Consider the following 15,406-nt stretch of genomic DNA (forward strand, 5'->3'; position numbering starts at 1 on the left):
GCTCCTCCTGCTAACATATAAATGTAGCATGATGTAGACTTTCTGCTAACTTGGCATCCAGCAAAATTAGAATCAGAGTACCTAATGACCTCCAGCTGTTCTGATTTTCAATATGTGATCATATAATTTTTTTATTTTCTGAAGATACATCATAATCCTTTTGACTGCTATCCAATCATCTATACCAGGGTTGCTTAAGTATCTGCCGAATATCCCAATAATGTACGTAATATTTGGACGCGTACATATCTGACCATACATTAGACTTCCTACAACCGAAGCATAAGGAATCTTCTGCATTTCCTGAATTTTAAGATTACCTTTAGGGCACTGATAAAGACTAAACTTGTCTACTTTAGCCACAGGGGTGTCTCCTGGTCTGTAATCTTGTATGCCAAACCTTTTAAGTACCTTATCGATATAGCTCTTTTGTGATAATCTAAGAATACCCACATGTCTTTTTAGCACGTTTTCTTCTCACTCACGCGTTCCCGGGAAAACTTCCCGGGGGGTCACCCATCCTAGAATTTCTCCAGGCCAAGCATGCTTAACTTTGGAGTTTCTAAGAGTTAGGTTCCCGAAAAGAAGATGCATCTTGGTGGTATGAGTATTCCAATCAAATCTATCAATACTAATCACATCACCCTCTCAAGGGTTGGGGTATTACATATGTAGTCTAAATAAATATTAACCTTCCTTTGGGCCGATTAAATATTTACACGAAAGCATACACACAAATATCTCACATTCCTCATGAACAATCTACACAAGAGAGGTTACTTTGGTAACTTTTTGTTTTAATTAATCAATTGGAGAGAGAGACAACCGTAATACCTTAGTGTCATAATATTTGAATTAAATAATTGATTAACTACCAAATTCGATTTAAATTAAAAGGTTTTAATTTAAATCAACTAAATTTCTAAAAAAAACTTAATTAGGGCCTCATAGCTTAATTAGGGCCCATAACTTAATTGAATAAATTAAGTATACCAAAGTGGACCCATAATTTAATATGAGAAGCCGAGGCTTAACCATAGTGAACACGAAGTTCGCTTAACTTCGAACACGAGGTTCGTCCGTATTGAGTACGAGACTCACCTAAGAACAAACGCGAGGTTCGTTTGAAAAAATGAACGCAAAGTTCGACTTGAGAAAGAGCACGAGGCTCGCCTGAACTTCGAAGAATCGAGGCTCTCTTGAGATCCGAGCGTCGAGCTCGCTGAATTGAGCACAAGGCTCACATGAAAACGAGCACGAGGCTCTCTTGATTCGAGCACGGGGCTCGCTTGAGCTTCCCAAATGAGCCAACGAAGGTCGAGTAGATTTGAGCCTCGATTTCGAATCCGAGGTTTGCCTGAGATCCGAACGTCGAGCTTTCCTACAACAAGGTTCGAGCTCACTTGAGTTGAACCCGAGGTTCACTGAATTCGAACACGAGGTTCGCTAAAATTCTCAAGCCGAAGCTTGCCTGAACTGAGCACGAAGCTCACCTGAAATCGAGCACAAAGCTCGCCCAAAAATCAAGGTAACCTCCTCCTTAATTTCCGCACGTTTTCACGAGCACAAACCCCTTTAGGGTTTAATCTGAAACCGCCACCGCCATTTCTCCCGCATCCAGAGGTCGAAATCCTAGGGTTTCCTAACACCGCCGTCGCCATCGGAGTCGAGAGTGAGGCCGCCAGCGATACTTCGCCGGCGAGGAGCACGGAACCGACGATCAAACAAAATAAATCCAAAAATTCCACGATTTTATTTCAAAACCAGATCCAGAATCGAAAGATAACTTCTTGATCCAGATCCCAAAAAAAGCGAAGAAAAAAACCAACAAAAAATTAAAAAACTTTACTGTTCACGGTGATTTTTACTGTCCATCCAAAAAATAAAAAATGTTATTGTTCATCCATGAACAGTTCTTTAAAAAAATACAAATTAAGATCAAAGAAACCTAATTTTAATCTTAATCTCTTAAAACAAATCACGGTGGCTCTGATATCACTTGTTAGATCTAAAATTTGAGATCTAAATCATAAAGCCATGATTAATTCAAAGAGATTAACAAGAATCAAAAAGTGCGGAAGCATATACCTGAATCCATTGAGTAAAACCTGATTAGGGTTTTGATGATCTTCTAATCTTAGAGTTTCTCCCTTATGGATCTCTTTAGATGTGGATAAGAGAATGAGAGTGGCTAACCCTAGATTAGGGACCATAACCCCATATATATAGGTGTTGTACATTTGTAATTTGGCCCATCATCAAATTACAATTATAACCTGGTATCTGCACATATAACCCCATAATTTATTTAAATACACATTAACCCAAATTAATTGATCACTTTAGTGGGTTATCCTGAAGGATAGAAATACACACAGATTAATCATATGTGCCCACAAATAAATTTAATTAGATTTAAATCCAACAGGAAGAAGAGACAGTGACGAGAACTTGAGCTTTGAGCTCCTCTGCTGTGTGCGATCCTCTCCTCTCTTCTGTGAGCTTTGCGCTCTTGTGAGCTCTGTGCTCTCACCCCTTTGTGCGATCCCTTTCCTCTTTGTGAGTGATTTAAGCTGAAGATCAGTGGGCTCCCCTTTGTGTTCTTGGTGGTGCACTGTGAGAGAAGAACATAAACTGATTGAGCAGGCTTCTGAGCCAAACATCAACGACGACGATCCATAACACGATTTAAATGTGATAATAAAGATTCAATCAATCAGGGTAATATATAAGACAAGTGATAATCTAGGTTCCGATTGCAATGAAAAGGCAATAACTAAATGCCTACAATCTCGCAGTTCTTCTGGTTTCACCCAAATGTGAGAAAAATATATCAATGGATAGAAAAAGGAAAAGCATACCACACGTTTCTCAAAAAGAAAGTAGCACATAGGTTCCACGTTCCATGGTTTCATATTTCTCACAATTCAATATATTAAACCTAAATGGAGAACTGTGGACAGGAATCGTTACCAAAGTTCAACTTCTGCAGCTTAATAGCCCACAAAATATGAAACTAAACTCTAGTTAATTAAAAATTTTAAGAATGGAATATGCGTAAATATTTATTCCTTGTCACTAACTGTATTCAATAAGGATAGTAGCAAGCGATCACACAAATGTGGTCATTAGTTTAGTCAAAAAAATCTGCTTTCAATGCCTCCAACATTTCTGACTTTTATTTCCTACACTGCACTCAACTTTTTTCAGTCTCAAATACAATAGTCCCTTGTCATCTATTGCAGACATTTTTAATCATAGTTGGTAAGTTTGGCACAGAAATTACAATTCCAATTATTAGGATTATACACAATTCTGTAGCCAGTAATATCAACAATCACATCCATCGTATCAGATGAATGTAATCAATGAAAATTATCCAAAATTATCATATCCACTTCAACAAAAAACTAATCAACTACAATTCTTAAGTAACAGGTGAAAGCAGAGCTGAAATAGAAGTACAAAAGCTAACATAAATGATTTTCTCCAGAAAGTTATTTGAAAAAATAACAGAGAAGCTAAACAAAGAGAAAGAAAAATGATTCAGACAATCATTATCAAGATGTCAAACGACAATTGTCAGGGTAAATTACTAAATAAAGAGACCACAACTAAACATTTCCATATCCAAATGCAAGCAGGGTGTTCAAAAGCTATTAAAATTTTAAAAGTCGAAACCAGAGCACAATATGTAGACAATGTTGTGTATTTTAAATAAATAAAAAGAAGAATTATCATGGTTGTTCCACTATAAGAAAAGAAGAAAAAGAATTATCATGGTTGTTCCATTATAAGAAAAGAAGAATTATCATGGTTGTTCCACTATAAGAAAATTTTTTGGCTATAAAATGGATCTTGAGGAAGGGGAAAATATGAGAGAAAAAAAAAGATAAAAAGAGAAGAAAAATAATAAATTTTGTGCTATATCTTCCTTACTGTCAGAGAGAGGTCTTTACAGTTCTTTGTAGAACAGGTTATTGGAGTGCACCTTAACCTGTTTTCTTCCATTGAATCCTGTGAGGAAAGACGCCACTGCAGCCTTTTGCACTGAGGAGGGGCGAAATCTTTTCTTAAGGACAGTGATTACACGCCTCGGCTGTTCGTACACCTTGTGCTTTGTTCCGGTCAGTTAAAAATTTTTCTTATAGTGGAACAACCATGATAATTCTTTTTTTCTTATAGTGGAACAACCATAATAATTCTTTTTCTTCTTTTCTTATAGTGGAACAACCATGATAATTCTTCTTTTCTTATAGTGGAACAACCATGATAATTCTTCCTTTTATTTATTTAAAATACACAACAATCCCCCACTATTTTAAAATACACAAAACTGGACATTATTTAGAACCAAGAATAACAAAGGATCTGTCAGAGAGAACCGAAGATACAATGCATTAGATACTAGTGCCTTTCGACTTGAACTAGTCCTAGGACAATGAATCTTATCTCACATAAACATGATAGAATAAATTCTTTGAACCAATATCCCTTGAGCGTGAAATAGAGGACTCATGCCCACACTGCACCTTCATTATCTTTGTTGTTCATGCGGGTGAGCGTTTTTTGGCCCTGCGCTTCTTGTGCTTCATGAGTGCTCTCGAGTACGTGTCTAGGTACCCATAAGAACCGACCCAGTTCTACACTCACATAGGTGGATATCCATCAAGTGTGTATAAAAAACATATCGCCACAAATTGGGCTTATGGACTCTCCATTAAGAGCTTAACGCATACTTTCTCAGTTTATCAAGTATTATATGTATATATGAAAATAAATTATATGTATACAATGTACTATCTCAACATAGGTAGGGACGTCTCATAGAGTAATTGATAGTGCTGCCAGAACAAAGAGTGCCTTTTTTTCCCCTTTGAACCTACATCATGGGATCACCAACCACGTAGGTAGGGTTGCTGCTAATCTTGCTCTATTTATTAGGCATTAGTCTTAATTCCCTCGATGTAATTTCCACTTGCTTCCGATTAAGTAGTTTAGTCAGAGGATCGACCAAATTCACCATTGACTTTACATAATCTAGAGTTATAACTCCAGATCGTAGCAGTTTCTTAATACTTGCATGTCTTAGACATATATGTCTACTTTTACCATTATATATTATTCTTGGCTTTTGCAATTGCGGCCTGATAGTCACAATGCATAGACACAGAAGGATGCAAAGTAGAATCAATGGGAAGATCTGCTAAAAAGTTTCTCAACCATTCAGCCTAGCACATGCTTTATCTAAGGCAACTAACTCAGACTCCATGGTAGACCGAGTTATCAAGTTTTGATTGGATGATTTCCAAGACACTACACCCCACCAATGGTAAACACATAACCATTGGTGAACTTGATCTCTTATGAATCTAAGATCCAGTTTGCATCACAATACACTTCTAATACTGGTGGAGACCTTCCAAATCTTAGTCCATAATTAATGGTGCTTTTATGTACTTGACCAATCTTTCTAGGGCCGTCTAATGTTCCTGACTAGGACACTGGGTGTATCTACTTAATCTGCCCACTACATAAGCTATGTCAGGTCTTGTACGATTCATCAAGTACATAAGGGTTCCAATAATTTGGGCATATTTAGGTTGTGAAACACTATGTGAATTGTTTTTTTTAAGTTGAACATTTGCCTCATAAGGTGTTGACACTGTTGGCCTTCTTCTTTTGATGATGATTTACAAACAATTTACTACTAATGTTGTTTGTCTAGTGTTTGTGTATTCCTATGTATTGTAGACAAACAACGTTGTTGGAGGATGGATGGAATAGAGCTTCAACGATCATATCCAAAGGAGGTTGGCGGAATGTCGGTGAAGCTTATGCAATTCCAGTTAAAGATCGAGTTCAAGCTTCATCCGCAAATATATCAAGTCAAGCCTATTGAAGATCAAGATTAAGCTTTGGTATATTTAGTTTAGGTTTTATATTATTTGTGTTAAGTACCTTAAGCTCAATATCATATACACACATGTATTTGGTTTCTATGTATATATATAGTTATATATATACATGCATGGTTTTGGGTTTTCATGTTTTGGACATACTTGCAAAATACATGAGTTTTCACAAATAGAAGAATTTTTTTTCTAACATGTTTGTTTTCATGTTTATAAATATTTCGTAAAGTTTCATCAAGTTTGGAATTTATTTGTTATGTTTAATGGAATTTACAAAATCATGTTTTTCGTTTGTGCATGTTCGTGCATGTTTTACAAAATAGATGAGTTTTCATAAATGGTAAATGATATTCAAGAAATTCTTTCTTTTACATGTTTATCTACATGTTTAGAAACTTTTCTCAAAATTTTACTCATGTTTAGAAACTTTTCTCAAAATTTTACTATTTTTGGAATTGATTTACTATGCCCAATTGATTTTACAAAATCGTGTATGTTAATGATTTACTATGCCCAATTGATTTTACAAAATCGTGTATGTTAACAGTTTTTCAGAAACTGTAAATTTGTATTCAAATATTTATTTTTTCTCAACTAGGAAAATATTTTTCAGAAATTCTTTCTCTGACATGTTATTCTACATGTCTAGAACATTCCCACAAAAGTTTATAATTTTTAGAGTTCATTTACTATTTTAAATTGATTTTACAAAACAGCTGCGCACTGCTACAGTAACTCCGGTCGACCGGACCGGTCGACCGGAAATGTCTCTGGACGTTTCTCAGCTTTGCACATGGCTCTCGGTCGACCGTACCAGTCGACCGAAGTACTGTAGCAGCCGACCGTTGCTACAGTAATGGCTAGTTCTATTTTTTTGTTTATTTTAATGTTTTGGGGGTGTTTTTATTGGTTTTTGGGGTTGTTTCATGAGCCTATATATACCCCATGCCCTCATACTTCTAAGGGCACTCAAGAAATGTTTTAAACAAGTTTAAAGAGTTTTAAACAAGGGTTTAAGTGTGTTTTAGTGTTTGTTTGGTTTGAAGATTGTTTTTACAAGTGGAGGAGATCATCTTCTTGTTTGGGCTTCAATCTCTATCTCTCCATCTTGTTATTCAGAGAAGAATCTCTAAACTCATTTCTAGCTATTTATTATTTTGTTTATAATTTCTATATGCTAGATTTTAATTGAGTTTAGTTTTGATTTTGATTTCACTCATTGTTTACACACACCCACTTGAGCTTATTGTATTTGCATTCATAATATATTAGGGTTGTGAGAGTTGTAACATTGAGTGTGGGCTTTTATTGTGTTCTCATCCATATTAGAGAACAATTTATATTTGTTACATTGTGAGATTGTTAGGTTTTCGGTGAGCTAGAAACCGAGTGTGTTGTGAAGTTTTCGGTGAACTAGAAAACCGATTGTGACGAGTGACGTTGATCGGTGAGCGTTCAAAACCGATACTGTTGTAGGCGTCTAAAAATGCCTATGGGTGCCCGCACACAGCTCAAGACAAAGAGAAGGTGATGAACGTCGTTATCCGAATCAAAGAGGATTATCCAACGCCGACAAGTGCATGAAGCGAATTGGCAAACTGTTGATGACACGACAACAAACCACCACAAGGGCAAACGCCAAGTGGACCGCACGCGTTAATCAACTCAAAGCGTACAAACGCGCCCAACAGTCAGTTAACACGCACGCATCATTCAGCTCGTGCATGTTAACCAATTTGTGCGCATCAATCAGTTCGCATGCGTCAATCAACATGCGTGCGTCAATCAACACACGTTTGACGGTCAATTCTGCAACGAAGCGTACAAGTCAACAAGATGGTCAAACACGCAAAACAGTGGAAAACACAAGCCCTGAAAAGCCGGAAAACACCGAAGAACTCAACAAAGCAAAAAACCCCACGTCCGCGCGGGTCGGACCGTGCTGACCCGGGTCGGACTGATCCGACCCGCGCAAGTGCGGGTCGGATTGGTCCGACCCGCGCAAGCGCGGGTCGGACTGATCCGACCCGCGCAAGCGCGGGTCAGACTTGTCCTGCGCGCACTGTTTCGTCCCGGTTCGGTTTTGGATGGTTTTTCTCGAGATTTGTTGGTTCCAGGGGTTTCTAACTGACCTGATATCATCCCCAAACGTGGTTAGGCTGTTGTTAACTGAAGATAGAGCCAAATCACTTGTTCTCATCCAAATAACCGCTTCCGAAGCCCTATAAATACAAGCCTAGGGCCTCCTTTCAGCGGGGGCGATTGATTATCAAGACGAGGAGGTGCTGCCGGATTGTGGAGTCAAAGGAGCACGAATTTCAGCGAGGGTTGACAGATCTTGGCGAGTTCTTCGGCATAAAGAAGGAGAGTTCGAGAGATCCGACGCCCGTTCCCGTCCGTCCCTTGAGATTAGGCTTGGTCTTAATCTCGAGAAGAGCCCTGATTTCGCTTGGTCGATTTCAGCGCTTCAAATCAAATACTTCCTCGGCGAAGGCGAAGCTCTGCCAAATTTTTCATCAACCGGATCCAGATCTAAGGCGGTCCACGGATAAACCCCGGCACAGGCAAAGATCCCACGCAAGCAGAAGACCGATAAACGATCTCTGCGTTTGTTTTGACGAGAGTTGTAAACTTTTGTTTTCATTGTGTAAAAGTCTTATAAAAAGACAAATCTTTTTTGTTTTCATTGTAACGATTGAAGTTGTAATGAATACCGCAATGAATACATTAACTTTCGACGCAAACAAACTGGCGACCACAGTGGGAGCCAACAGCTTCGCTTCCGGAGCTGTCGTGTCGCAACCTCGGATCTGCATCCCGGTTGAAGAAGTGGTCGAATACGAGTTCGACCAACTGAAGTTCGAGGAATATCTGTCGTCCTCCTCCTCCAGATCCTCCGCCTCTCGCAAGCGAAGGAAGATCAACGCCCCCGTTGTTGCGGTAGCTGAACCTTACAACGCCCTTCCGGCCTCCAATGAGTCCGGATCTGCAGATCTGAACTCCTCCTCAATCAAGGAGTTGAGTACAGAAAGCGCGTCCATTTTATCGAAGAGAGCTCGCCAAAGGCAGCGCCAACGCCTTGCGCGTCAACTCGCTAGGGCTTTGGAGTCAATTGACGGGATCCGTTACGAGATGGATCTGAAAATTAGGCAACGTCAAGCGCCCCAACAGCGGACAAATGCCCTCTCCTCCAAATCACCAACAAGTGAATGGGTACAAGTCAAAAGGACCCGTTTAACTCTTGAAGAGCGGATCAAAAAGCATCGCGTACTGCTTGCGCGCGCGAATTCTTGCGCAAGAGGTCAAAAGATTGCAGAGGGAAGAAGTGGAAAAGAAGCCACAGAAACTGCACAAAGTTTGGAGGCCAAAATCCAAGACGGCGGCCGAAAAGATCGAGAAAAACGGGTCACTCAAATCTGGCCCTCCAAATCGCGGGTCACTTAGATCCAACCCTCCAAATTGCGGGTCACTTGGATCCGACCCTCCACTTCGCGGGTCACTTGGATCCGGGTCACTCAAATCCGACCCGCCAAATCGTGGGTCACTCAAATCCGACCCGCCAATTTGCAGGTCACTCAAATCCGACCCGCCAATCTGCAGGTCGCCCAAATCCGACCCTCCAAATCGCGGGTCACTTGGGTCCGACCCTCCACTTTGCGGGTCACCCAAATCCGACCCTCCACTTTGCGGGTCACTTGAATCCGACCCTCCAACCCGTCGGTCACTTAAATCTAACTCGTGCCAGAGTCAAGGCAGAAGATGTTCTGCACCTGTTTCGTCGATCCCTGTGAGTTCCGCACCTCCGACGGAGCACCGGGACAGTGTGGACTTGTCCTATTTCAAGGTGAGGATAGTCGATCACCTCGGTCCTTTACACGAGGATCGAGGCAAAGTTCTGATCGAAGAATGCTTGGGTCCGGTGACTGAACCCCGAGCGATTCATCGAGCTGGGGGTCGCACACGCCCTCGCAACAATTTCAAGCCTTCTCATAAAGGGAAAACTCTAATTTCTACCCGTCTGGGGGTGTGTATCCAAAACCAAGAGCCTGTTGAGATCCTGCGCTCCCAAAAGCGTAGTTCTAAACACGTGACTCTTGAAAATGCTAATAAAGCGGCAACTCCCCTGAAAGAAACGTATTCATCTGACAATGACAACGTTATACCAGGGGAGTCATGTCAACACACGATAGGTTGTTCTAGTCATCTAACCGATGAGTTGTACTATCAGGCTGGGGGTATGAACAAGTCTCGTAAGAGATATACCCGAGAAACCAAATCTCACTGCCCGTGCACCGGACTAATCAGGGCAGTATTATCAGCGTGCAGTTGCCCCAAGACCGCTCCGCAGAGGGTCTCCGTATCCGAGAGGATCTCCAACAGAATGACTAAGTCCAAACCAAAACGTCTCGGTAAGAAGCGATCGGCTGTTCATAATGACGAACTTCCAGAAGTCACAATTAACATGGCTGATAAGGGAAAGCCCAGGGCAATCCCGCGAGGTGTTTATGATTAACACCGAGGAAGCAACTAAAATGGTTGAGGATGCTCTAACCAAGCAGAAAGAGGCATTCAAGTTCGAAATGGAAACGGCTATGCGGCGGATGAGGGAAGAACATGACCAACAAATCCGAGCTTTGTCAAATCAAATTGGCGAATCCAGCCGTCGCAACACTGCTTACCAAGCAGGTAGCGATTCAGATGTAGATGAACGTCTCAATCCTGATAACCCTCCCGTTGACCAGAACGCTGGGGGTGACCCTACTAAAAACAACGACGTCGGGGGTGGCCCCGTTATTCCTCTTAAGAATCGTCCAAAACTCGACACGAGTGATGATGAGAAAATGAAAGATCTCGAGAGCAAAATCAACGCTCTAATGTCTGCTCGAGAGGTGAAAAGGACCGGCATTCCATGTCTCTATCCAAGAGAATGGGATTCGATCCCGTATCCGGCGAAGTTCAACCTGATTAACTTCACGCCATTTGACGGGAATGGTTCACCCACTCAACATCTGATCTACTTCAAGTCCCACTTGGGTATGATCTCCGGCAATAAAGCCTTGATGGTTCGGTCATTCGTTGGCACCCTTCGTGGGCCAGCCTTCGATTGGTACCACCGTCTCAAGCCCGGAAGTATTAAAAACTGGGACGATATGGAGAACTCATTCCTTGGTAACTTCTTTGAGGACGACGACGATGAGGGTTTGCCAAAAACCTTAAAGTCTACGTCTGATACACGTCGTTGTTTAGTCTTTTCATAGGAGAAAAACTAAGTCTACGTATTCAATATCGTAGCACTAAAAGAGTTAACTCTTTTAGCATAACGTTACATGTGGAACGGACTTAAACAATCCGCATGCTAGCCCGACTCAAACGGTAGTCGGTAAAGGCTTATCAAACCCGTTGATGGCTGAGAATTTGCCAAAAATTCTATAAGTGTGAGTCATTGACGTATCAGCTTCATTAGTTGGTCTCATGACTTAAACATCCAACAAACTTCAGGATAAGATCCACACGTGCAGATGAATCAGCTTTAATAGTTGGTCCTGCAGCCCAACATTCAGGACCGTCACGCTCCAATGCCTTAAGAGCTTAAACTGTGTAGACTCCAGCAAACGTACGAGTATAAACTGTGTTAACGCCGGTCAACGCGTTACAGTAAACATCGATGCCGGTCAACGCATCAGCAATTTTGCCAAAATAAGGCAAAAGATGACTCCAAGGATTTCAGTTACAATCAGACATGAATTCCCGACGGAGAGGATTAGTTCAAAGTCAACTCAATGGCACGAGCTAAGTTCAGAAAGTTACACACCAATCTTAGTTCAAGATTTCGACAGTGGTCAGACGATAAACGCAGCGCCGAAAGAACTTCACCTATTCGACAAAACAATGAATAGATTGAAGACTGAAGAAGTTAAGAATTGAGATAGTTCAAGGTCACTCTACGAAATTGAGGAGATGACCTATCTTATCTAAAGCATTCCAGACTCCTCTATAAAAGAAAGAGTCTAAAATACTTTGGAGGGGGTATCTGTAGGCGTCTAAAAATGCCTGTGGGTGCCCGCACACAGCTCAAGACAAAGAGAAGGTGATGAACGTCGTTATCCGAATCAAAGAGGATTATCCAACGCCGACAAGCGCATGAAGCGAATTGGTAAACTGTTGATGACACGACAACGAACCACCACAAGGGCAAACGCCAAGTGGACCGCACGCGTTAATCAACTCAAAGCGTACAAACGCGCCCAACAGTCAGTTAACACGCACGCATCATTCAGCTCGTGCATTTTAACCAATTCGTGGGCATCAATCAGTTCGCATACGTCAATCAACATGCGTGCGTCAATCAACACGCGTTTGACGGTCAATTCTGCAACGAAGCGTACAAGTCAACAAGATGGTCAAACACGCAAAACGGTGGAAAACACAAGCCCTGAAAAGCCGGAAAACACCGAAGAACTCAACAAAGCAAAAAACCCCGCGTCCGCGCGGGTCGGACCGTGCCGACCCGCGGCCGCGCGGGTCGGACCGCGCTGACCCGCGCAAGCGCGGGTAAGACTTGTCCTGCGCGCACTGTTTTGACCCGGTTCGGTTTTTGATGGTTTTTCTCGAGATTTGTTGGTTCCTGAGCATCCAAACTGACTTGATATCATCTACAAACGTGGTTAGGCTGTTATTGACTAAAGATAAGGCCAAATCACTTGTTCTCATCCAAATAACCGCTTCCGAAGCCCTATAAATACAAGCATAGGGCCTCCTTTCAGAGGGGGCGATTGCTTATCAAGACGAGGAGGTGCTGCCGGATTGTGGAGTCAAAGGAGCACGAATTTCAGCGAGGGTTGACAGATCTTGGCGAGTTCTTCGGCATAAAGAAGGAGAGTTCGAGAGATCCGACGCCCGTTCCCGTCCGTCCCTTGAGATTAGGCTTGGTCTTAATCTCGAGAAGAGCCCTGATTTCGCTTGGTCGATCTCAGCGCTTCAAATCAAATACTTCCTCGGCGAAGGCGAAGCTCTGCCAAATTTTTCATCAACCGGATCCAGATCTAAGGCGGTCCACGGATAAACCCCGGCACAGGCAAAGATCCCACGCAAGCAGAAGACCGATAAACGATCTCTGCGTTTGTTTTGACGAGAGTTGTAAACTTTTGTTTTCATTGTGTAAAAGTCTTATAAAAAGACAATCTTTTTTTGTTTTCATTGTAACGATTGAAGTTGTAATGAATACCGCAATGAATACATCAATTTTCGACGCAAACAAACTGGCGACCACAGTGGGAGACAACAGCTTCGCTTCCGGAGCTGTCGTGTCGCAACCTCGGATCTGCATCCCGGTTGAAGAAGTGGTCGAATACGAGTTCGACCAACTGAAGTTCGAGGAATATCAGTCGTCCTCCTCCTCCAGATCCTCCGCCTCTCGCAAGCGAAGGAAGATCAACGCCCCCGTTGTTGCGCTAGCTGAACCTTACAACGCCCTTCCGGTCTCCAATGAGTCCGGATCTGCAGATCTGAACTCCTCCTCAATCAAGGAGTTGAGTACAGTAACAGACACAGGCTTACTATCATAATATTCAAACTTTTTCAAAACTTTTTCCACATAATGTTCTTGAGTGAAAGTGAAACCATCTGTATTTCTAAGGGTTTTAATCACAAGAATTATATTAGCCTCTCCCAGATCCTTCATATCGAATTGGGAGGATAAAAAATTCTTTGTTTCACTTATTACTTCAAGACTAGGGCTCAAGATGAGCATATCATCCACATAAAGGTACATAATGACATACTGATGATTCTCAAATGTTTTAAAATAAACACACTTATATGCATCATTTATATAATAACCATTTGATAACAATGCATTATCAAATTTTTCATGCCATTGTTTAGGCACTTGTTTCAACCCATATAAAGATTTAATTAACTTGCATACTTTTTACTCATTTCCTGGTATGATAGTACCCTCAGGTTGATTCATATATATTTCTTCATCTAGATTGCTATTCAGAAAAGCTTTCTTGACATCCATTTGATGAATAAATAAATTATGAATTGATGCCAAAGATATTAGAACTCTAATAGAAGGTATCAAATAGTCTATGTCTTTCTTCTGGGTGAACCTCTTAGCTACCAACCTAGCCTTATACTTTTCAACTGAACCATCAACTTTAAGCTTTCTTTTGAAGATCCACTTACAACGTATATGTTTAGCACCATGTGGCAAATCAACCAACCACCTTCCAAGTATGATTGGATATGATAGAATTCAATTTAGAATTGATCGCATCCTTCCAAAATGGTGCGTCTCTGGAGCATATCGCTTCATTATACGTAACTGGATCATTATACAAAAGAAATATGTAAAAGTTATCACCAAAATTAGTGGATTTTCTCTCTTTTACTCCTCCGAATTTCTATTTCAGAATTTTCGGGATTTTGTTGTGAGTCTTCACAAACCACATCTTGTTAGTCCTTATGAACCTTAAAATTTTCAAAGCTACTTTTCATAGGAAAATTATCTTCAAGAAATCAGCATTTTTTACTTTCAATAATAGTATTTTCAGCTACTAGATTATTGTTGCTTAATTTTGATAACAAGAAATCTACTAGCAGCACTATTTTGAGCATAACCTAAGAACATGCAATCTACAGTTCTCAAGAAATCTACTAGCAGCACTATTTTGAGCATAACCTAAGAACATGCAATCTACAGTTCTAGGTCCTATTTTTCTCTTTTTAGGTCACTATTTTGAGCATAACCTAAGAACATGCAATCTACAGTTCTAGGTCCTATTTTTCTCTTTTTAGGTTTATTCAATTTACATGGACTTTGGTGTATTTTAAATAAATAAAAAGAAGAATTATCATGGTTGTTCCACTATAAGAAAAGAAGAATTATCATGGTTGTTCCACTATAAGAAAAGAAGAAAAAGAATTATCATGGTTGTTCCACTATAAGAAAAGAAGAATTATCATGGTTGTTCCACTATAAGAAAAATTTTTGGCTATAAAATGGATCTTGAGGAAGGGGAAAATATGAGAGAGAAAAAAAAAGATAAAAGAGAAGAAAAAGAAAAAAAATTATGCTATATATTCCTTTCTATCAGAGAGAGATCTTTGCAGTTCTTTGTAGAACATGTTATTGGAGTGCATCTTAACATGTTGTCTGTCGTTGAATCCTACGAAGAAAAGTTCTATTTTCACTCAAATGTGAAAAAAGTAAATATATTAATGCATGAAGAAAACATAGCACGTGTCTTGAAAAGAAAATAACACATCCGTGTTATTTTGTTTTATCTTTGTCCCGTATTCAATAAATTAAAACCAAATAGAGAATCGTAAACAGGAAGCCTTATTAAACTTTAGTTCGTGGGTTTTATTAGTAATATATAAAGCTGGAAATAATATTTTATAGAATGCCGCAACTTGGACCGCATGCCTGATCAGTTCGAATGTCACGAAGTCACCTGCTAGCTAGGTCGTGGCATTTATCAATT

The sequence above is a fragment of the Asparagus officinalis genome, chromosome 2 (assembly GCF_001876935.1).
Source record: "Asparagus officinalis chromosome 2, Aspof.V1, whole genome shotgun sequence".
NCBI classification, from domain to species: domain Eukaryota; kingdom Viridiplantae; phylum Streptophyta; class Magnoliopsida; order Asparagales; family Asparagaceae; genus Asparagus; species Asparagus officinalis.